Source organism: Bacillus rossius, chromosome 16 (assembly GCF_032445375.1).
Source record: "Bacillus rossius redtenbacheri isolate Brsri chromosome 16, Brsri_v3, whole genome shotgun sequence".
NCBI lineage: Eukaryota > Metazoa > Arthropoda > Insecta > Phasmatodea > Bacillidae > Bacillus > Bacillus rossius.
The window spans coordinates 6,791,652-6,816,628 of record NC_086343.1 but is presented as its reverse complement, the minus strand read 5'-3'; the positions used below and the strand labels follow the sequence as shown (position 1 = coordinate 6,816,628).

At 40.8% G+C, this 24,977-nt stretch overlaps 1 protein-coding gene across 1 annotated transcript in view; it reads right to left on the bottom strand.

Annotated features, from left to right (window-relative positions):
• Positions 1-24,977, bottom strand: part of LOC134539919 (uncharacterized) — a 94,230-nt gene that overhangs the window by 31,627 nt on the left and 37,626 nt on the right. Inside the window, exon 2 of the mRNA XM_063382270.1 lies at positions 24,025-24,156. The gene's annotated coding sequence lies outside the window, so the exon portion shown is untranslated. The remainder of the gene's footprint in view (positions 1-24,024; positions 24,157-24,977) is intronic.

The window sequence follows — 24,977 nt, the reverse complement described above, 5'->3', positions numbered from 1 at the left end:
CTATCCTCCCCGCGCCGCACGGGAGGGTGGTGGGGGGTGGGGCGGATGTCTGCGCCGACTGTCACCCGGCTGTCACGCGTGCAGGCCCTGTCACGCTGTCAGCCTTCCGCTTGCAGCACACCTCCCCGCCGTGTCGCGACCGAGTCGCAGGGACATTGCGTCACCCGACCACGTCACTAGCGCTGCCGCGTGTCTGATCGATAAAGACATGCATATTTCGCGAAAAAGATTCCGAGACTTAGCTGAAAGTTAAAACACTGTAGCTCCTGTCTGTGTTTCGCGAATGGGTGAAGTTCTTTCAGGTACATGACGATTGTCAAAACTGCCAATCACAGTAATTCATTGCGGAACCAAATGCATCCTGAGTGGCTCAGCAAAATAAGGCAGCTACTTCTCTCGCAGACGGCCGCCAATCACAAGGAAGAAACCGCTGGTGCGGATATACCTTGTTGCAGTCTAACAGGCGTTCAGATTTATTCGCGAAAAATGCCTGCCCCTATACTGATCGACTTCGAGTTTCCGTCGAATATTCCCACACGCGACGGGTTTCGAAAAATATTTTGAATGTTTGGATACGATCAGCCAATCAAAATCGTGCCTAGCGTAGACGGAAAAGACATCCGTTTCCATCGCAACGAATCTTTCAAATGTCGAAGAACACATGGGTGGTTAAAGAGGTAAGAAAGTGAAATAACTAAAAATAACGTCATTATGAATATCGTACGTGAAATAATTTTATGGGTGAAAAGGAAATTATGTGTCAATAATTAAAAAAAAAATTGGTTGTCTGTAAAGTCGGTTAACGGACGATAGTTTAATCTGACAGAGTCATAACAAAACATTGACGAAATCGGCGCAAGCGTACAATGAGCGTAACGGGACACAGCGCAACGGGACAATGTGCGCAACGGGACACTTTTTCGTGCGTGCAGCCGGCGTTCAAGGATTTATTAGACGTTGTCACGTCAAAAATCACTGAACATGAATTTAATTATGTAGGTAATAGGTATTACAGTGGGTTGAATTTTTAGATGATATAAAAATTTAATAATGCTTAAAAAAACATAAAAAGTTCAAAATATAATGAATGAGCTTGGAAATTGATTGAAACATTAGTGTAAGATTAGGAATTTACCAAGGTAGATATAATAAGTGACGGGACAGTAATTTTAGATCTCACTTAATCCGACGTGTATATTCTCCGAAGATCCAGTTATCTGAGATTACGAATAGCTCTTTGTTTTATTTGAGGTTAGTTGTTCGGCGAAAAGTCCGTGTGACTGCTAAGAGCAGCGGCCTATCAAAGCGGTGGGGCGTAAGGCTGCGCTCGCCGCTGTCTCAGCGGGTACCAACATTAAAAAAAAAAATTATGCACATATTTTATCTTTGAAAGATTTGTGCAAATGAGTGCATGACTTGATGTAAGCTTTTGGACATACGCCAATGCTAAGCACATGTATGTCTGTAGAAGAAAACTAAAAAAATACCCAAAAGACAAAAACACTAATTAAGCAAAAAAATTGCTGTTGTCAACAGGATATAAACACCACACAATATTCCATAACAGGAATATGGTCAACAAACAAAGAAAAACAAAGAAAAATGGACTAAGAGAACGAAAAAACCCCACAAATGATGACAGCACAAAAATATTGAACCCAAAAAAATTCAGCACAACATATGGCGTATGTCCAAAAGCTTACATCAAGTTATGCACAGATTATTTCCAGCCTCGCTCCCAATAATTACCATCATCATGTTCGTCCAAAAAAAACCATTAAGGGGGAGTTTCACACGCCAAGTTGATTTTTTTGTTAATTTTCAAGTCATTTCTATTAGTTAAGGGCATAAGCGTAATTCGGGGTTGGCAAGGGGTGGCATATACCGTCCCAGAATTGTCCAACCCAGTTTTTAGCCACTTCATTTTGAAATCAAAATCAATAATTTACAAACAATTGTAAAATAAAATGTTAAAAGTACGTAACTTTCTTGATTCATTATTAATCAACACCTATTTAGTGCAGAAAAATAAATTTTTTATTGGAATTTGTATTAGTTTTATTTTATTATTTTAGGGTAAATAGATAATGTTAGTAATTATTTTGTGATTTGTGGTGAAAATAGTCTAAAAAAGCTTTAAAAAATAACAATTTAATGTTTTTTTTTTTTTTACAATTTGCCAGGGGAGGACCACCCCCCTTATACGCGGGGGAATATCAACCCCCTCACCCCAGACCCTGGTACGCCTTGTTATCCCAGTTAAAAAGCTGAAATTGCGCCTCTAGTTAAGGGCTATTTATGTAAATTAAACAGTATACCTCGCTTGAATTTGTATATTTGTCACAAACATTTCCAACTGATATTCACTAAATGTGCTTACGCGGCTTTTTACACAGACTATATAACAATTAGTAAATATCTGTTGAAAATGTTTGTGACATAAAAAATAATGTAAGAGAGTTATCGAGTTAAATTGACAGAAATATCCCTTAATTAATTGTAATGTCGAGAAAATTGGAAGAAAAAAAAGTCCGAGGCTTAAAACAAATTTCATAGCGAAAACCCCTCATACTATGGAGTTTAAATTTGAACTTTTATTATTTAAATTTAAATCTGGAAATCTTTATTATTTAAGCTATTAAAATAAATTCGCGAGATAGTTGGAAGGAAGAGGTAAAGAAATCATTACATTAAGAAGCAGTTGATGGAGTGAGTTCACACATTGCAGGAACTCTTGGCTGCAGACATGATGTACGCCGATTCTTGAATTCCGCTTGCGAGGCCATTATTAGCTAACGGTTGTGCCAACAGAACGTCCGAAAGCAGACGTCGTCAACATTCGGAAGTCGTCGGTTACCATCCTGTCTGGATTTTAACCGAGAAGCCTAAGATGTACCTACATCAAGTTTTGTCCCTGCCCCTACACGCCCGAATATTCACCTTCGGCCAACCTCGGGATTTGTTTTATTTTTGCGCAGGAAAAATGAATTCAAATATTAAAAGTGGTCGGTTAGGTTAGCTACATTAAAACACTATGGACGGTTAGTTAGGTTAGTATAGCTACATTAAAATAAACAGAGAAATATAAATTAATATAAATAAACCCGAGGTTGGCCGAAGGTGAATATTCGGGCGTGTTCAGGCAGGGACAGGACTTGATGTACATCTTAGGCTTCCCATTTTAACCGGTTCAGAAATGAACCCTTTTTTTTCTAGATCTCAACACAGAACACAAAGTTGTTGCGACACATGTAAAACCCAAACATATCACGTGATCTTCAACCATGCCTTTTAAGGAGTGTACGATAAAGCAAAAAAAAAAAAAAAGAGTTTCGATTCCAAACAACACAAACACTCAAACACACAACTCTTTGTTTTTTACTCATACTATCTCTTCGAAGAAATTTTTTCAGCATATGTTTTCCTACTGTGATGGTAGTCGTTATCTCTGCTTAGCGATTACGTTTATAAGTCCACTTCGTCTTGGAATTCCATGTACCTACTTGACCTCCACGAATCTGTTTTGGATGCGATAGGAAATAGTCGTTAAGGGCGTACGCAAGATAGAGTAAGGCCGAGTTTACAAACCCCGCAAGATCGCGAGACGCAAAATGTTCAGCAACCACTTTTTCAGACTAAGCAAGTAAGCAGTAACGCAACGCGAGTATTGAACTTCAAGCGTTCTTGCGTTTTGTCTTGCGTTTGCGACGGCCATCATTGGAAGATAAGTGTTCCGAAAACGCAGTCGTTTTGTGCATAGATGTTCTGATTGATACATACACGAAGTTTTCACTTGTTAAACTTACACGCGATGAAAAACAAATAACAGTTTTTAATCAAATTATTAACAGTATCTTTTGTTTTCTATGATTAATTTGAATCACCAAATTGTTTTCTACTGTTTTTACAATTTTAAGTTAAGGGTTGGTAACGTCTTGCGCTTACGGTTTGGTTTTCATAAAAGTTATTTATTTAATGGGTATTGTGATTACAGAGGCCTGAAGGCCAATAATATTTATATAATAGGAATAATAACACACACAAACCTTGCGAAGCAAACAAACAGCAATTCCAGACGAAATTGTCTCTTCTTGCAGAGGTGATAATCGATAAGCACAAAGGACAAAACGATACATTGTAAAACACACTATAAACTTGCGACTACGGACTGTTGTAGCAGATTAGACCCAATTATTAGAGACCGGAAAAATTCGCACATTCATTTCGCGATAGTCTGAAATTCATACACGTAAATATCTTTAAGCTGCTCTTGCTATTGGCTCGCTGTTCGTCTGGGCGACTCCTGGCCAATGAGAAACCCTCCAACCAAAGAAGTGACGAATCTCGGGGCAATACCAGTTGAGACGACTCACAAGTCAGCAGCCAAACGAACTGGCCGTTATTTGCCCGAGTGTACAGAGGACTGTGTAGACTATCCTGGAGGTCAGCGAAACCCCGCGAATTTTTCAGGTCCCTGCCAATTATGATAGGTGTACCATTTTAATCGTACGTCTGGCAACCTTGACCCTCCACTCCCCCCCTCCTCCAGCAGGAATGTTGACGGATGGAAGGAGGGGGAAGTAGCAAGTAGGGGAATATCCGTCGGCTTTCTAGCGGGACAGGAGAAACCAGCAACCCCACCGCCGCACTTAGTACGTGTCTTCGCCGTCGCTAGGCGCCACCTACGCCGCACGCGACCACCAACAAGGTCGACACTTTCATCGGGAGAGGCACGCGTCGTCCGGACTACAGTCTGTCCCACGCTTAGATGGCAGTAGAGTCAGTGCCAGATTGATACTACCCGGCCTGTTAATATTCAAATTATTATTTTTTTATATATATTTTTTAATTGTAATGATTTTTTTCAACAAAAAAAAAGATCTTTTGAATGAAAAAAAAAAAATATTGGTTGTCTGTAAAGTCGGTTTACGGACGATAGTTTAACTTGACAACGTCATAACAAAACATTGATGAAATGATTGCATACTTTTATGAATAAAATTGAATCATTTTTATTGAATTATCACTATTTTGTATGGATACAAAGAAGGAGTGAAATGAAATCTACAATTTAATCGATAAATTTACTTTTATTTGCACTCATTAATTCAAATATGTTTATTACTTTAACGAAGAGATTATTTTACTATAACTTTTATACATGTTTGCTATTTAACTTCTTCCATTCTGTGTTATTCTGTTAAGGATAGGACGATGATAGGAAAAGTAGGAAACGAATGGGAGTGTTTCAAGTTTAATGTGCCTCGAAAAAGTCAAATCGATGGTTGTTCCAATCGAGTGGAAGAGAGATAGATGCGGCGCAAGCGTACAATGAGCGTAACGGGACACAGCGTAACGGGACAATGTGCGTAACGGGACACTTTTTCATGCGTGCAGCCGGCGTTCATCGATTTATTAGACGTTATCACGTCAAAAATATAAAATTACGCGCCAATTTACGTAAGGAATACACAATGTTATCTCGATAAACGTATCCTTGCTAATATTATAAATGCGAAAGTGTGTTTTTCTTTTTGTCGTTCTTTCACGCAGAAACGGAGCAACGGATGGATATGATTTGTTTGCATAGAGATAGTTAAAGGCCGGAGTGTGTCATAGACTACATTATAATTATGAAATTTCTTCCCTAAGGGAGTGAAAAAGGGGTAAATTAAGTTTTATAATAGAAAATAATAATGAGTTTGTGTAATTTCCTTATGTCCGACACACGGTCATATAGTAAGGTCAGATAATTTCTTATCATTCTCCTTGGCGAAACACCATCCGCTCAGTGAAGCTCGTGGCTGCTAGCGAATTAAAGTGCGCTAATAACAGTTTAGTTTAGAACTTTGTCAATAGATTGTGTTGCCTTGAACTTGTAACGCGCTATAGTTTGGTGCGTTAGTCACGTCTTGCCTAGGAGTCACCTGCCTTCCCCACAATATTGAAGATGAAGATTGGCGTCCCGAGATTGTGCAATCAATGGGACTTTAAAACAAAATAAAAAAAAATTGTCGTTTTTCAACTGTAACCATAACTAGGGCCATGCATATTTCGCGAAAAGATTCCGAGATCAGTTGTAAGTTAAAACACTGTAACACCTGTCTGTGTTTCGTGATTGGGTGAAGTTCTTCCAGGTACATGTCGATTGATCATTGAATATATATAATGTATAGAAGTCGCGAGCCCAGGTTAAATTTTCTGTCCGGTTTCTTAGAAGAATTGTTGTAGTTCCAAGCTCCGCCGCTGCGATCGCTTTCATCGCTGGGTATCGGCTGTATACGCCCCTGGTGGTATTTGGCAGAACTAGGTTAACCAGCCCAGTCGTGACATCATCCTTCACCCCCCCCCCCCCCCCTCGAAAATCCCAGACCAACGATTCAAATTACCCGGCAGGTCTTATCAACATCGTTAGGCGACCTTGAAGAGAAGCTTCCCTTACCGTCGTTTGAGAAAGATGAAATCCCAAAAGAAGCTAGCCACGGAAATCACTGAATGATGGGATTCTGTACCCGAGTGAAGTGAAAATTAGCTATTAAAACTTTGTATTGGGCCAATAGTCAGTGTTACGTTCAAAATATGGTTTTATTTTAAAAGTAAAATACTTATTTAAACTATATTTCGCGTTTGTGCAAATTTACTTTTAGATATTGGCAAGGGAAATCAACATACCTTAAACAACCTTCTCTTATTCAACGTTATCTATTAAGTAGTAAAAGGGGTAGATATTATTTTTAAAAATAAAAAAAATTATATAACCCACTAAATCAGTATTGGCAAGATATATATAAATTCAATATTAAAATACGCACATTAAAAATTTTTGTAATTAACTTTTTTCTGTAATAAAAATTCAGGATGATTTTGGTTTAATTGGTTTACGTATATTGCTATATTTTCTAAATCACATAGAAAAGGGAAAACAGTGCATCAGTGAAAATTCAAAAATTTAGTTTAAGTAATACTAGCCATACCAAAAGATCAATATGCGAGATAAGAAATTTGGTAACTGCTCTACATTTCAAATAAAAATGCACTAGTTTCATGAATACTGAAATGTATGCGTAATAAGGCATATTATGTTATTATACTAAGCATGACTATAACTAAAAAAATTACAGTAATTTAAAACGATGGCATTCTTAACATACAATAAGTGCGCGAGTCTTAGTTTATTTTTTAATTGGCTTCTTCGTCAGATGGAAAAGAGTTAAGATTTCATCAAGGAAAAATATATTCTCAAAGTCACTAAACCGGGAGATAGAAAATAAGGTAGGTACTTAATTTTAAATAAAAGTTAAAATAGACTTACGCTAAACCAATTAAAAATAAGTCGTAAAAATATTTTTATTTATTAAATATGTTCTATACTTGACAGTTCTTTGTGTATAATTCTTCAAAAATATTTGAAATTTAATACATATTTTCTTAAAATGGTAGAATATCAGCAATACCCGGAAATTACGTGAGCAAAGCCACGGGTTATTAGATACACTTTTATTATAAAATAAAAACAATTATGCATTTGTAGTTCACGAATGTGATATTTTGTTTATTGCTTCACAACATTCATTTGCCAGTCTCAAATTTCATTGTACCACTTGTCAGAAATGTCACCAAAAATGAGAGATAGTTTTTTTTTGACGAATTTCAATTACGAGGAAACCTTTCGCAAGACTTTTTTCTTCGCAGTAGTCACTGGGACACCATTAATTTAAATCCACTAAGATAATAAAATTGTATGTATAATGATTTGTTTTTGTATATTTATATAACTTTCCAACCAATTTTTAATGATTTTCATGTGAATAAAAACTTGTAAAGCAATTTAATTAACTGTGTCATAATACTTCTGATTAGATGGAAATACAAACTTTTCATCAGTAATATACGATGATAAAAATATTTATTATTGTAAAATAATATTCACTGTTCAAATGCAAATTTAAATAGATTATTCATACATGTTTCCTGCTAATTAATGGTTTAAAATAATAATTTTTTAATATAAAATCATTTTTCTCTTGTGTTAAAATGGGTTGCTAAAATGAGGAATTATAAATATGTCACTTACTAAGTCCGTGCACAGATTTACACAAAACAGCAATGTAAATAATCTTTTTTGGTAGTTTCTAATTTTGTGCCCTGGATAACATGAATTTGGTTTAATTCATACCAAAGTGAATTTTTTGAACAACTTAAATTGATGTCATAAACAAATATTTATTTTATATTAAAAATCCACAAACAGTTTTTAAAATATAATATTTATCACGCCAGATGGAATAATAAACAAAAAATAGCTCTTATATGTTGTCTGTGTTTAAAGAATTGTATTATATTTCATGGAAATAATATTTACCTTTCGGTTATTAAAAGAAAATATATTTGTATTCAAAATACTTGCGCATCGTTTTTACGAGCATAAAGGCCGGGATACATTCGCAATAGCACGCAAACAGCACACAGATAGCACACACGCACAGAGATAGCACAGAGCTTGATGCTACATTCACGCACAACACAACACAAAATAATACCGGAAGCATTCAAAAAAGTTTTTTAAATGTAAAACTCCCGTTCACAATTTTGGTCACTGAAGTTGGCATACGTGACGTTTGTTTAGATTCGTGTGTTGTTATTGTGGTACGGTTTTCGTTAAACCCAGAAATATTTTAAATATTTCAAAGTTTACGTACAAAACACAATGAGCATTCAAAAATATATATCACTGTTTATTTCAAATCCGGCTTCTTTAACACATTCAGACACAGACTTCCAAGCATTTAATTTAGCTTCTTCATTTTTGTATCCTGCGGATCCCCTGTCATACAAAATATTTTTACTTTCTATTACAGCTATCAAAAAGCTATCAAATGTGCCTTCCATTTTTATGTTATCGCGTGTTTGAAAACAATAACAAACTACTCAAGTCAAGAGCACCAATACTTTCGTGACAATTGTTCTTTTATAAGCCCACTCGAGTAGTACTTAAACTGTTTGCTGATTGGCTACCATCATGGTCGCGCACAGAAAATAACCTAAAAGTTAAAAGTTAATGAACTTTCTGTGCGCCGATCCTGTGCTATTTTTCTGTGCGCGTGCTATTTGCCAATGTGGCAGCTCATATCTAATAGTGTATGTTGAACTTCTGTGCGTCTGTGCTGTTTGCTTGCTATTGCGAATGTAGCCCGGGCTTAACTTGTGTATCTAACCTCAAAGCAAGGAATATAAAGAGTGGGAACTCAATGCTATAACAAACACTCTTATTTTCTTTGGAGATCCGGGAAATGTGCTTTATTTATAAGCAAATTAACATAGTAAATCGTTAACTTTTCAGATCTATGTTGGCAAAATTGATTTTTTTTTGTGGTCATTCGCTACTGGGAATATTCACCATATAACGTTTAAGATTATTTATTTTGAATAACGAAACAACCAAAACATTATGTAAAAATGCTTCATCTTATGTTAAAAAAATTATAAACTGCATAGCCACAAAGTATGACATCATACCATTAGTTTCTGTTACTAATAACAACACGTGCACGCGTTTGAACAGTCATCGCAGCCATAGTTGTTTCATAGCTACCAAAATCATTCAACGTTGTCAAGAATTATTCCAAATTATGTTTTGCCATTTTACTCAATGCGCCACTCCGTTAACACAACATTTTATAAATTCTGAACCACGAATGTCAGTGGGAATGTACACTATACTGTACATTCCAATCTGATACGCTTTAAGAAATTTCTGTAGTTTTCTTATTATTAAAACTTAATTTTTGATGTTGGCATCTTTTAACCGCACTTTTTTTTTTTTTTTTTTTTTTCGGTGGCCGTACTCCTCCAATTCAGTTGCGCCCGCCGATATCTAAGCGCTCGGATTTCAACAAAAGGCACCGCCTCTCGATAGAGTGAAACAGAGAATTACGCGCACGACCTTGAAAAAAGCGACGCTACAGCGCTCTGGCGTGGAAGCTGGTAACTACGAGTACCCTCTTGTGGAAAGAAGAGCTGTCTAGCGGCGGAGCTAACAACTACCTCAGTTTTGGATCCGAAAATTGGAATAATAAATCCTATCCCCTCGCGACTTCTATAAGTTATATATATTCAATGGATTGATGCAACACCAATCACAGTGATTCAGCGCGGAAGCAAACGCGTCCTGAGTGGCTCGGTCAAACAAGGCAACGACTTCTCTCGCAGACGGCCGCCAATCACAAGGGAGAAACCACTGTTGAGGGTGTACCTTGTTGCAGTATAACAGGCGTTAAGATTTGTTCGCGAAAAATGCCTGCCCCTAACCATAACCACGTGTTGTAATAATACAATCTATTTCTTGGCAAATGGTTTCCAAAGGAATCTTTTGTTAAAGCACAGAATTTCCCCCACCCCCTCCCCGCGCTGCAAATAGGACCCGGAGACACCCCGCGCTAGAAAGCCACCAGAAGGCGGAAGAGAGAGCCCGGAAATGAAGAGCATTGACGGGAACGAGTGCGATATTAGCTGCGGCTCGCTCACGTCCCCCCCCCCCCCCCTCCAACAATTCGCCTGACTCGGAGGAAATCAGGGGGCCGCCGGACCGGCGCTAAGGGCGACACTGCCTCGCGCGACACACGCATCTTCGCCCCTACGCGCCAGACGTGCAGTCTTCGCGGCCATAACGCATTTTCGCGAGACTTCAAGCGCTGACCTTATAATTATCATTATTTTATTAAAGCTGAAGGCACGTCCCTGTACCTTTTTAAAACACTGTGTGTGGTATTTTTCAATACCTATAAAAGTCAGTGAAAACACCCGTTTTATTATTTATTTATTTTTCAATGGCGAAAGAAAAAAAAAACATGCTATACACGAAAGTATACCATATAAGTAGAGACCTGTAAAATTCGCGGATTCATTTCCCGATAGGATAGAGTCCAAATACTTTTGACATTATTTTGCTTCAGTGATTGGGCCACAGTTTATCTGAAGGACTCTGGGCCAATGAAAAAATCTTTAACAGAAGAATTAGCGAATCACGATCATTCCAGTCAACAGGTGTTACGAGTCGGTAACCAATCAGCAGATGTAATTTGCACGAGTGCGTAGATGATCATGGAGTCTATCCTTTAGGGATTTGAAAACACGAATTTTACAGGTCTGTACATATAAGGTATGCAAATTAACCATAGCCGTGTGTTGTCCAAAGTTACAACATCTTTGTTGTAGAGTTGGCGACTGGTTTCCAGAGGGGTGTCTTGTACAAGCGCAGAGAATGTTAGGCCGCGTGTGCCCGGGGGGAGAGAGATGGCCACGTGTGCCGATGGCGACAGATGGCAGCGCGCCACGCGGCCACCCGGGGCAACTGGCGCCGGGGGAAAGTGTCGCAGTTGGATAACAAACAGTGCGATGAAAGTGGACCAGGCCGCGCGTCTGTTTGTTTTTTGCGATCCTGTATCACAATTATTTAAAAAAAAAAAAAAAAAAAAACTTTGAGATTCAATAGCACCGAGTGTCCACACTGCACTAGCGCTGACAGGTGGAGTAATTAGAGCATGGTCGTGCGACTATAACAGTCGCGTGAGGGGAAATCGCCCGATCAGAACACAGTTAGTTGGTGGGGACAGAGACAGCTATGGAATCGATGTCGGAGCGGAGAGACTGATACGGCTCTGACCTTGATGGTCGCTGAGCGTGACACAGTGTCGTCACTTTCCCCCTAACCCCCCCCCCTCCCGGCCCCTCCTTCGCAATGATCACTTTCACGCCACTGGCAAACCGGCACGATTTTTCCCACAACCAGTTGAAACAACCAACTCCAAATTCGTCAGTTTTGTCAGTAATCAGTAGAGACCGGAAAAATTCGCGGATTCATTGACCTCTAGGATAGAATCCACAGTCCTTTAAATACTCGCGGAAATGACACCTGTCCATTGGCTACTGACGCGTGAGACGTCTCAACTAGTCTGTCCGTAATTCGGCACTTTCTTGGTTTAGTGTTTCCCATTGGCTCACAGTTCCCCGGATAAAATGTGGGCCAATCGCAGAAGCGGTACGAAGGTATAGTTGTTTTGATGCTAGCCTATCGCGAAATGAATCCGCGAATTTTGCATGTCTCTAGTAATCAGTGATCAACCAGTCCTCAACTGTGCCGTGAAATACAGAATTTGCGCTAAATTAAAACTTAAAAAAAAGGGGGGGGGGGTTTGTCTGTAAAGTCGGTTTACGGACGATAATTTTACGTGATAACGTCATAAGAAAACTTTGATGAAAAATTGCATACTTTTTTTAATTTTCAAATATTATTTACAGTTTTTTTGCACATTTATTTTAAATAATTTGTTTAAATATAATCACGAACAAATTAGTTAAAAAGCCCGCCTTAACCTTTTTGATATTATAAAAGATTTTCTCGCACGGTGATTGGCAGGTTCTTGCACGCTCGGCTCAGGCGGAACGTGACAATGAGTCTTTTTTTTTCGTGCGTGCAGCCGGCGTTCATCGATTTTAAGACGTTATCGCGTAAAAAAAATCCCTTTCGGCACAGCCTACAGGCATAGGTAGATTTTGAAGTACTGTGCCTAATTCTTCTGGTCGCGGTCCTATCTGCGTTCGTAACAATATAAATAAACTAAACTTGCAAGTGTGTATCAAAAGCAGAAGAAAATGGCCATAAACAACACAAGTGAAAATATGCTTTAGATTGTAGCTCTGGAGGATAAATTCGAGGCGAGGAACTTACTGTTTTTTTTTTTTTTTTAATGTGTGAAGCAGGTAATAGAAGTAGAATGAAAATACTATGGCCGAACATAAAAGTTACATGGAAGTTTGAGTGAAAAATGCCTGGAATCAATTGCATAAATATTCCTGAAGACAAAAAAAAAACAGTTCATTCATGACTGTGACAGTTCGCATGTTCAAACAGAATATCATCACACACACTTAACGACACAAAGATTACGATGCATCTGTTTTCTTTTCATACAGGTAAGCATGAAATTCACACAATCGAGTTTATTCAAAGATAAGATACGATACCTGCGGTTTGTTCACCACAAATACATTTTTTTCTCCACCTTACCATTGACCCGCCAATGTCAGTAAAATAAAAATAAACACGTTGCAGTGTCCTCCATTCTAAACATTAAACATTTTTAAAGAGGGAATTAGTTAACTCTGCCCTCTATAATTCGGAGGTTTCACACTATAATTTATATAACTTATTGGTTGATGACCCCGCGCTTACAGAATGTTTTTACAGCACTGTTACGAAATGACATGTGGCCAATAATAAAAAAAAAACTACATTGCGACTTGATATTGAAATTACCTTTTTATTGCTTTTAATTGTGAAATATGTAGGATAAGTTGATATAAAAATCAATAACGGGAATATGTGCATTTGTGCCTGCCCCTGTGTGTCTGAGTAAATGTAAACAAAATAGGTATATTTTTTTCCTGATGATAGCGAGAAGCATACAGCACACAGGGATGAGATCCTCACACCAACAGTTCCAAAGTTATCATAAATTATTAAACACAATTTTGCAAGGATTGATACATTTCACGATCATAGAGTATTTTAAATACCGGTAACCTAACCAACCTTCCAGGTTGCTCAACAAAGGAGTAGTTCACAAGCTGGTTAAGACCCTGGGTACGAGGTGTCTTAACTCGTTACCACTACAGGGGACAGGGGGAAGGGGAGGAGGTTGGTATTCCCCTCGTGGAGTCCTGCAGTGCGCGGAGGTTTCAACGAGCTGGTGTACGAGATGATCATCATTAGAGTCACGGAATTTTCGCGGATTCATTTAGTCGCAAGCTAGAACGCAAACCTCCACACTGTCGCACTGTGTTCATGATTGGACCGCAGTTATCTGGACACGCCCCTCTACGACCGTGAGCCAACGATGACCAGCTAGGAGAGAAGTAAGCGAATCAGGTAGTGCCAAATAACAAGCATAAAAATGTTCTCGCTAAGAAATCAACCAATGGGAAAGTAAACATGGGTCGAGCACACCTATAACTTTGAATTCTATCCTGAGGCCAGAGGAATCCGCGAAATTTCCGGGATTCTAATCATCAGCATCATCATCATCATCATCATCATCATCATCATCAATCATCATCATCATCATCGAAGGGAACTCACACCGCGAGCTACACACGAAACGCAGAGCTACAAGCGATAGGTTATCTTCTGCAGCCGCGCGGGACTGTGAACAGGAAACACGCTTGAAGAACGACCGCACACACACTGCAAGGATGTCAGATCCACGGAGATAACTAGAACAGGGGGAGTGCGTGTCTGTTCTTCAAGCTGAAGTCACTCCGGTTAACAATTGCTAGGGACCGGAAAAATTCGCGGATTCATTTCGCGATATGCTGGAATGCAAATAATTGTACCTTTATGCAACTTCTGCTATTGGTTCACTGTTGACCTGGAGTAGTGTGGGCCAATTATAGGCCCTCAGTCGAAGCATTATCGAATCACGAGTCTCCCAGTTGAGACGCCTCACAAGTCAGCAGCCAATGAACAGGTGACGTTTGCCCGGGTGTGCACAGGATCGTGGAGTCTATCCTGGAGGTCGTTGAATGCGCGAATTTCTCCAGTCCGTAGTAATGACTAAATAAGACCTTCTTTTGGAAATGTTTGCTTTGTAAGAGCGGCACGTGGCAACGCTGCGGCCGCGGCGAGGTTTGGCAACGCCGCGGACGGTAATTGGCCGGCGGAGGGATGTGCCCGGGGCTCGCGGGCCGCAAGTAGGTCCTTGGAGCCAACCAGAGCCTGTCGTCCACCGCTGCGTGTCCGTCCACACGCGCACACACGCATACTCACGCGTCCACGCCAGGGTCTTCGGCGCTGGTTCCGTCATTCCTAGGGCCATACATATTTGGCGAAAAGATTCCGACACTATCTATAAGTAGAGACCTGAAAAATTCGCGAATTCATTGCGCGATAGGCTAAAATACAAATAGTTATACCTCAGTGCTGCCTCTCCTATGGCTCACAATTCACCTGGATGACTCTGGGCCAATGAAAAACACCCAACCAAAGCTTTATCGAATCTCAGGCTGCTACGTTGGGACGTCTCACAAGACAGCAGCCAATGAGTGGGTGACATCTGACCGAGTGTACGTAGAACTACGGAGTTCATCCTGGAGGTCATTGAACCCGCGAATTTTTCCGGTCCCTACCAATCAGCTTCCAGCCAGCAGCGGAGTGGCCCAATCACTTGGACCCACTTTCAAGAAGGGGAGTTTCTACAGTACGGACTCAGCCAATGGGAAAGTATGGATGCGTAGAATATACACGCCGTTATAAATTACAGTAAATTTACTGACTTTTCAACGAAGATTTTAACGAAGAGTTTTTTTTACAATTTCAAAGAAAAGAATTTTGGGGAGAAAAAAAACTACTCTGTATTTAAACTACCGAGTTGTATGTTTCGTCCCAAACAAATGTGAACACTCACTCGTACAAAATTAGATTGTATATACTGTAGTTTTAGCCCGTTTCTCAAATGTTTTTTTGTTAATATACCGAGAAATTTCACGTTCAAAGTGTGCGAACTCAGTGTACGTAAATTCACAAAGATTTCTGGATAATTTTTAATCATCGTTCTTCGTAAATTGAAATTGAATTTTTTTTTTTAACAGTGCGAATTTTTTTTAGCCTGACATCAAATGAATCCTCGAAACTTCCGTGTCTATTAACTAGAGACCGGAAAAATTCGCGGATTAATTTCGCGATATGCTGGAATGCAAATAATTGTACCTTTCTGCAACTATTGGTTCACTGTTAACCTGGAGTAAGGCGGGGGTCAATTAGAGACCCTCAGTCGAAGCAGTATCGAATCACGAGTCTCCCAGTTGAGACGCCTCACGAGTCAGTAGCCAATGAACAGGCGACGTTTGCCCGAGTGTGTTCACAGGATCGTGGAGTCTATCCTGGAGGTCGTTGAACACGCGAATTTTTTTCAGTCCCTACTATTAACTTCCAGGCTATCCAAATCAGCCAAGGCTCGAAGACGGACTCGTCAGATGTCGACTGTAACAAGCGCAGCGCAGCGGGGAAGAGTGTGTGTGTTGCAGGGGTCGACCAATCACGTTTCGAAGTCCTGACCCCGGGGTCTCGGGAAGCCAATCTCCGGCCGAGAAGGCGAGACGCGTCACAGAAAAAAAACCGCGCCAGGCCGCCGTTTCCCTCCTGATTGCTAATTTACTCTGTGACGAAAGTACATTATGTATACGGGTTGGCTCTTGACTAGTCGAGCGTAAAACACAACCCGTGCAGAACCTCGGCTGATGTAAAGTTTCTTCAGAAGCGCTCATCAGGCTCGCTGGAGGACAGTAAATACAGACAGCGCTGAGGAGATAGGTTTCATCACCTCAAGTGGTACATACCCCTGGGAACCACAAGATCAAACTGAAACTATTGCACATGAATGTCCGCAGTTAAGGGGCCGGAAAAAAAAAATTCGTAGTTTCATTTCGCAATAAGTAGAGACCTGCAAAATTCGCGGATAGACTCCACAGTCCTTTAAATACTCGCGTAAATGACACCTGTTCATTGGCTACTGACGCGTGAGACGTCTCAACTAGGCTGTCCGTGATTCGGCACTTTCTCGGTTTAGTGTTTCCCATTGGCCCACAGTTCCCCGGATAAAATGTGGGCCAATTGCAGAAGCGGTACGCAGGTATAGTTGTTTTGATGCTAGCCTATCGCGAAATGAATCCGCGAATTTTGCATGTCTCTAGCAATAAGTAAAGCAACGATTATTTCGCGCGGTTTCATTTCAATGCAGGCTATACTCGAACATGCCCATACTACAGTACCGGGAGAGGTGGGGGGGGGGGGGGGGGGGCAATATCCAGAGGGGCTCCGGTTGAGTTTCGAGAGATTTTTTTTTATTGCTTGCGTTTACCCTGATAGGCAGAGACCGGAAAAATTCGCGGATTCATTTCGCGACATGCTGAAATGCAAATAATTGTACCTTTATGCAACTCCTGCTATTGGTTCACTGTTGACCTGGAGGACTGCGGGCCAACTATAGACCCTCAGTCGAAGCAGTATCGAATCACGAGTCTCCCAGTTGAGACGCCTCACGAGTCAGCAGCCAACGAACAGGTGACGTTTGCCCGAGTGTGCACAGGATCGTGGAGTCTATCCTGGAGGTCATCGAAACCGCGAATTTTTCAGGTCCCTACTGAACGGGAAATACTGTCGGGGAGGGAGAGAAAGAGAGAGAGAGAGAGACGTACTTTCACAGGCCGTCGGCTCGCTGCTTCGTGGCCGGGTGTTCCCTCGCACTCGGCGACACACTGTCCCCGAACACAGTGCGCGCCAGCTCTCTCGCACGCGTGCCCCGAATGTAATCTCCCCCCTCCCCTTACCCACCCCTCCAACACGCACCAACACAAACCCCCGGGGGTTTCACTTCCATCTTCCATCGCCACTGCGCTCTTCCGTGGACTGTCCCGCGCTCGGGAAGACTGCAGTTCTCAGGGATGAGTGGCACATCAGAAAACAATGAAGTTTGCCGATCGCTCGTGGAAAAAAAAAACACTCCAACCTAACCTAACCAACCTTTCATTTTAGTTACGGAACCTAACCTACTAACCTTTAGTTTTAGTTACGGTAACCTAACCAACCTTTCATTTTAGTTACGGTAACCTAAACTAACCAACGTTTCAGTTTAGTTACGGTAACCTAACCAACCTTTCGTTTTAGTTACGGTAACCTAACCAACCTTTCGTTTTAGATATGGTAACCTAACCTAACCAACCTTTAATTTTCGTTACGGTAACCTAACCTAACCAACCTTTCGTTTTAGTTACGGTAACCTAACCAACCTTTAATATTCGTTAGGGTAACCTAACCTAACCAACTTTTCATTTTAGTTACGGTAACCTAACCAAGCTTTCGTTTTAGTTACGGTAACCTAAACTAACCAAACTTTGATTTTAGTTATGGTAACCAAACTTAACCAAACTTTAATTTTAGTTACGGTAACCTAACCAACCTTTAATTTTAGTTACGGTAACCTACCTAACCTAACCAACCTTTCGTTTTAGTTACGGTAACCTAACTAACCAACCTTTAGTTTTAGTTACAGTAACCTGACCTAGCCAACCTTTCATTTTAGTTACGGTAACCTAACCAACCTTTACATTTTAGTTACGGTAACCTAACCTAACCAACCTTTTCATTTTAGTTACGGTAACCTAACCTAACCAACCTTTAATTTTAGTAATGGCAACGTAACCTAATCTACCCTCCCGGATAAAAAGAACTATTATTTATTACATTGGCCGAACCTAACCTAACTTTTTACTTCGGTAAACTTCGAACCTGTTCGGTTTGAAGTTGTGGCTTTCATCTCTGTGAACTGTATGCTGTCCTTCACGCTTAGTATGCGATACGGAGTAAATAGCGAACACTGTTGTCAGAGTGATATGTACTACATTGTTAGGCTAAAATTCAAATAGAAATACCTTACATCTGCTTCTGCCATTGGCTGATAGCCAGGGACATAACTGGGCTAGTTCCCACCCGGGGCAAGAACCCCCCATTTTTTAATTCCAAACCAACCGGACCAAAACCTCTCCCGACAACACGTCATGTCGACGCCACATATTAATTCCTCTATTCCAAATATTTTTGATTCAACATAGATGCCAAATAAAAATATTTATTTGTAGTCATTGCTTTTTTAATACATTGCAAGTTGGAAAGTACGTGAAAACTACCAGTTTTTTTTTTAATTTGACGATATACATGTATGCATATTTTAATACAAATAATTCAGTTCAACTGCCCTCGATTTTTGTTTTGTTTTCTAAACTTTGATATTCGAGTAAATATCTAAAGTAAAAGTTACCCTGCTAATTTAGCGGCTTCCCCCCCCCCTCCCCCCCAACACTAGTTGCGTCCCTGCTGACAACTAATCTAGAGGACTTTGGCCAATGAGACGTCTCATGAGACAGCACCCAGTAAGAGGGTGACATCTGTCCGAGGACGTAGAACTGTGGACTCCATCCTGCAGGTAATCGAACCCGCGGATTATCCCGGTTCCTAGTTATTAATGAGCGGCGGCGTAACGCTGTTAGGGATCATAATAAACTTACGGACCCTTCAACGAAAAAAAAAATTGGTTGTCTGTAAAGTCTGTTTACGGACGATAGTTTAACGTGACGTCATAACAAAACATTGATGAAATGATTGCATACTTTTATAAATAAAATTTAATCATTTTTATTGAATTATCACTATTTTGTATGGATACAAAGAAGGAGTGAAATGAAATCTATAATTTAATTGATAAATTTACTTTTAGTTGCACTCATTAATTCAAATATGTTTATTACTTTAACGAACAGATTATTTTAACTATAACTTTTATACATGTTTGCTATTTAATTTCTTCCAGTCTGTGTTATTCTGTTAAGGATAGGACGATGATAGGAAAAGTAGGAAACGAATGGGAGTGTTTCAAGTTTAATGTGCCTCGAAAAAGTCAAATCGATGGTTGTTCCAATCGAGTGGAAGAGAGATAGATGCGGCGCAAGCGTACAATGAGCGTAACGGGACACAGCGTAATGGGACACTTTTCGTGCGTGCAGCCGGCGTTCATCGATTTATTAGACGTTGTCACGTCAAAAATTTCCCTAGAATAAGCTCTTCCTATTTTCAGCAAATTGAATCTTCGTAACAACTGCTAGATATGTGATTCGCTGTAAACATGCACCTCGAACGAAGAAAGAGTGATTTTGCTACATACTGCGTTAGGTACGTGTGTGTGTGTGTGGGGGGGGGGGGGTGAATTTCTACGTAATCGAGTTCTCAGCAAGGACACTGCATGGCAGATAGCGAAGGTATGTTATCTTAAGTAGGAAGAGTGACTGATCGGTCGAGAAAGCGTGATTCAGCAACACTATTTGCGTTGAAGCTGTAGTTATCAAGCGTGCGTGATAAGTCCACGCCCTACCGTTTCAGGGTATATTTTTAACACCAGGAATGTAGTTCATTTCAACTTATCTGGACCCTGTTGGATTCTTGCTCGGTGTTATCTTCCGGAAAATAAGGTGCTAACCAATATGTTGTCAGTTGTACAAGGTGAATAACAGGCTATGTTAAAAGTTTATATTTGTGCGTCTGTTGGCAGGAGAGACTGCTAGAAATATATTCCAATAAGTTATTTTAGTAATTACTATGACATTAAATAATCAGTAAACAATCTTAATTATTTGCCATAGTCCATGTTTAACACATTGGACCCAACCAGTAAAGAAAAATAAAAGGTAGACAACTGAAACAGTTCAGCCTTAAAGTCAATGTCACTGGATAATCTATGACATGATTTCATTATTCTCCGACAAATTTAATCAATTTTATCCAAGCGAAAAAGTTTTAAAAAAAGTTTAATTTGACATCATAAAATAATTATATAAATATATTTTCAAAGAGTAATAATCGAAAAACTATGTCGCGAATTGACTAGTTGTATTGGTTTTTCGCTAGGAATTATTCGATTCGGATGTTGGAAGGATGGTTCTATTTTCGAGTTCCGTCTCTTAATTAGTTTTTTTTCTTTTTTTTAGAGAGAAAGAGAGAGAGAGAGTGAGAAATAGGCTAATGAGGGTAGGTATTTAGACGTTCGTTTCCAGATTTGAAAATTCCTAACCAGAATCGTGAAAGCAGTAGAGAGACACGCCTCACAGTTTTTTTATTTTTTATTTTATTTCCGTGTTACGAAACAAAACTATAACTTTTATTAATGTTTGCTATTTAACTTCTTCCAATCTGTGTTATTCTGTTAAGGATATGACGATGATAGGAAAAGTAGGAAACGGATGGGAGTGTTTCAAGTTTAATGTGCCTCGGAAAGGTCAAATCAATGGTTGTTCCAATCGAGTGGAAGAGAGATAGATGCGGCGCAAGCGTACAATGAGCGTAACGGAACACAGCGTAACGGGACAAGGTGCGTTACGGGACACTTTTTCGTGCAAGCAGCCGGCGTTCGTCGATTTATTAGACGTTGTCACGTCAAAAACGAAAATATCAGCATGGAATGTGGGACCGAGCTTTGATGTAAATACAAACATGGTTGAACTTCCTTTTTTGGGACAACAGAAGCTGCGCACGTCTTTAACAAAAATATACTTTGTTGGAGTGCGCGTTTTATGATTTCGCTGTCACGATTCGTGTGTATCTACCAACCTCGGGTCGAGCAAGTTTTCCCCGCCTAAGCCCCGTGCGACATCTTGCTCGCGCGCGGTTCGCAGACGTCAGCGCCAGATGGCGCGCGCGCTGCCCAGACAGACAGACCCTTTCACCCGGGGGGGACGCTGTACTTTCTGCCGCGTAATGCGCCGACGACGGAGAGTTTTCTGGACTTTCTCTGCTCGGGCCGACCTCCGTGGCCTACGGTGCGAGGGGTATCTGGGTTCGAGTCCCGGTTTAAGGGGTGTATGTGTGTTAGCGAGGCGTAATGATAAGCGCGACGCTCGCTGGTGCTTCTAGCGCGGTGTCTCCTCTGGACTGGCGCGCAGTCTTCTCCCAGTGCACAGGACAACTGTGAGATCTGAGCGGTGACCGTAACATTATACTGCGGATAAATGAAGATAAAGGTGTAATGCAAGTCCCTCAAGTGCTTTCAAGAATCTGTACTGGTTGTTTTACGCCTAAAAATTACTCTGAAAACATGTGCTTTAGCCATTTTAACTCTTCTAAAACTACATTTTAAAAACTTAATCCGAAATCAAAAGTAATTTTCGGCCCTCTTTCATGCTTTTCGTAAGCAGACCCCACTCAGATATCTTGAGTCGTTTTCTAATCGCGTTTTTTCCCCTGAAGCTCTGCGCACCGTGTGTGTGTCCTGGTGGGCGGGGGACCTTAAGGCACGAGTGTTAATCTACGTACGGATATTTGATTGATGATATGATAACAAAACGCTTCAACTAAGAAAAGGCATCTAGTATTGTTGTGGGCTGAAGCCGATAACCATTCAACAAATTTAAAAAAAAATTCTCTACTCAGGTGAAGCTAAGGACCGCGTTTGTGATGAGAAGAAATCCTTCTGTTCCCATCCATCAGTTCCAATGCCTCGAAAAAGTCTTTATGAGAAAAAATTGGTTGTCTGTAAAGTCGGTTTAAATTCTCCCCACACTTTGGTTAGCACATCCGGAGTTTCCTATCGTCCTCTATAGAGTAATGATTCCGTGTGCCTCAATTCTGGCAAATCATTAGGTAGAAACGATATTTATAAAGCCCCAAAAGAAAACTATTAGAGTAGTTATGTCAGGTGCTCATTGTACGTGGAGTACAGAGAAAAAGAGCTCTGTCGTCTCGACCATTACGACCAATTAAACGGTCAGGGACTTCAACGTTAAACCACTCTCGTGCAAAGAGATTCCAATGGGGAGGGGCTCCATCCTGTTGCCAAATAAATGTTTACAGCTTCACCCTCAACTAATTGGTGAAATAGCCATTCTTCCGAGCTACAACAACGCAGTATTCTCGCACGCGCTTATCTAAAACGGTTTGAGTTACTCTTTGGGACTTTGAACTAACATAAACATACTACAACGCTTACGTTACTTATTAAATGTTATAACTGGGACATTATTTTATGTACATAGGTAATGTATATGGTGAGAACATTTGTGACCAAGCAACGAACACTAGACAATTTTGGGAATACATTTACAGGGAGATGCCTCATTCAAGGGGGTAGTATCATAAACTATTTTGTTTCCATAATTTAATTTTTTGATCATAATTTTAAATACTAACATTATAAAACTATCTTTAATTGTGTATAGGGTGTTTTATAAATTTAATACGTATTTATTTATTGAGTTTTTAGGAACTTATAGGTAGAGACATGCAAAATTCGCGGATTAATTTCGCGATAGGCTAGCATCAAAACAACTATACCTTCGTACCGCTTCTGCGATTGGCCCACATTTTATCCGGGGAACTTTGAGCCAATGGGAAACACTAAACGAAGAAAGTGCCGAATCACGGACAGCCTAGTTGAGACGTCTCACGCGTCAGTAGCCAATGAACAGGTGTCATTTCCGCGAGTACTTAAAGGACTGTGGAGTCTATCCTAGAGGTCAATGAATCCGCGATTTTTGCAGGTCTCTACTTATAGGCCAAATTTTATGTCAACCCTAGCATGAACTCAGAGCATGTATCCTGTTGTATGCAGTTTTAAATTAATAGTTTGTGTGTAGCCGTTGACACTTATTGTTTAATTTTTTCTTCTACAATTTATAAATCAATAAAAAAAATGGTTTTTACACAATCCTACGAACCTCAATTTTTTTCGGAGTTTTGGTAATTCCAAATTTTTATTGACTTCTGATTCATACACAAAAATCAAAGGCTTCACAAAAACGATTAATTTAAAACTGTACACATCACGACTGCATGCTAAGTTTTTGTTAGGGTTGACATAAAATTTGTCCTTTGAGTTTCTGAAAATCGTCAGACAAATACCCATTAAATATATAAAATAATTTTTATGAAAAATAAAAATAAAAAGCAAAAAAATATGGAATGAAAATAATTTAGAATACGAACCCCCTCGTGCCTGGCTGGCGGGGAAGGTATTTAACGAGGCCTTCGCCCTCCGTCCCGCGGAAGGCAAGGGCAAGCCACTGCGGGATCAACCATGCCTCGGCAGGCACAGGGACCGTGCGACGGGCCAACACGACTCTAGAAGTGACCCAGTATCACTAGGGACCTGAAAAATTCGCGGTTTCGATGACCTCCAGGATAGTTTAGACGGTCCTCTGTACACTCAGGCAGATAACGCCAGTTCGTTGGCTGCTGACTTGTGAGTCGTCTCAACTGGTGTTGCCCCGAGATTCGTCACTTCTTTGGTTGGAGGGGTTTCTCATCGGCCCAGAGTTGCCCAGACGAACATGTGAACCAATGGCGAGAACAGCTTAAAGGTATACGTGTGTGAATTTCAGACTATCGCGAGATGAATCTGCGAACTGTTCCGAGGCGACGACGGCTCGTACCTGGACGGGCGACCAGAGACCCCCGGCTCGGGCTGCGGCGATGTCCCAGGGACTCCTCGGCGGGGGGGCTGCGAGCGGCGGAACAGTCGGCGCAGGACTGCCCGGCCGAAGAGACCCCCGGCTGGCTCCGGCCTGCGAGAAAGTAGGCCCGCCCCTCGCCCCACTTGCCCCGCGGCGCGTCCACGTCTTCCCGCGGCCGCGTGCCTGTCCGTGGCTTCCTCCCTCCCACCCCGCACTCGCCCCTCTCCTAGGGACACGACATCCTCGCCGAAGGGCTTTACCAGATACCGGTCATTAGCAGGGACCGGAAAAATCCGCGCGTTCAACGACCTCCAGTATAGACTCCACGATCCTGTGCACACCCGGGCAAACGTCGCCTGTTCATTGGCTGCTGACTCGTGAGGCGTCTCAACTGGGAGACTCGTGATTCGATACTGCTTCGACTGAGGGTCTATAGTTGGCCCGCAGTCCTCCAGGTCAACAGTGAACCAATAGCAGAAGTTGCATAAAGGTACAGTTAATTTGCATTTCAGCATATCGCGGAATGAATCCGCGAATTTTTCCGATCTCTACCTATTAGGGTAGGGTGGGAGTAACTTCCAGTTCTCTTGATTTTAACATTACAGAGCTTTTAAAGTAAACAGAACTGTTAAGGATCGTTCCCCGTTGTTTGATCGGGTGGGTGTTAGAGCTTCGGCAATGACCAGCGGCTGGGGCCACCAACCCAGCATAGTCACCGCCTCAGCCCCTTCTACCGCCCAAGACAGTTCCTTATTCGCCGCCTCGCCCGAGCGGCTCGGAAATACCGGGCCAAGTTAAGTCCTTCGACTCCAGACTGTCGCGGGACAATTCAATTCAATTCAATAGGTTTTTATTGACACACTTTTTTTCACTTTACAGATCTTGTTATTGTAACATGGCATTCCAGCACTCAGTGCTTTTTTACCTAATTT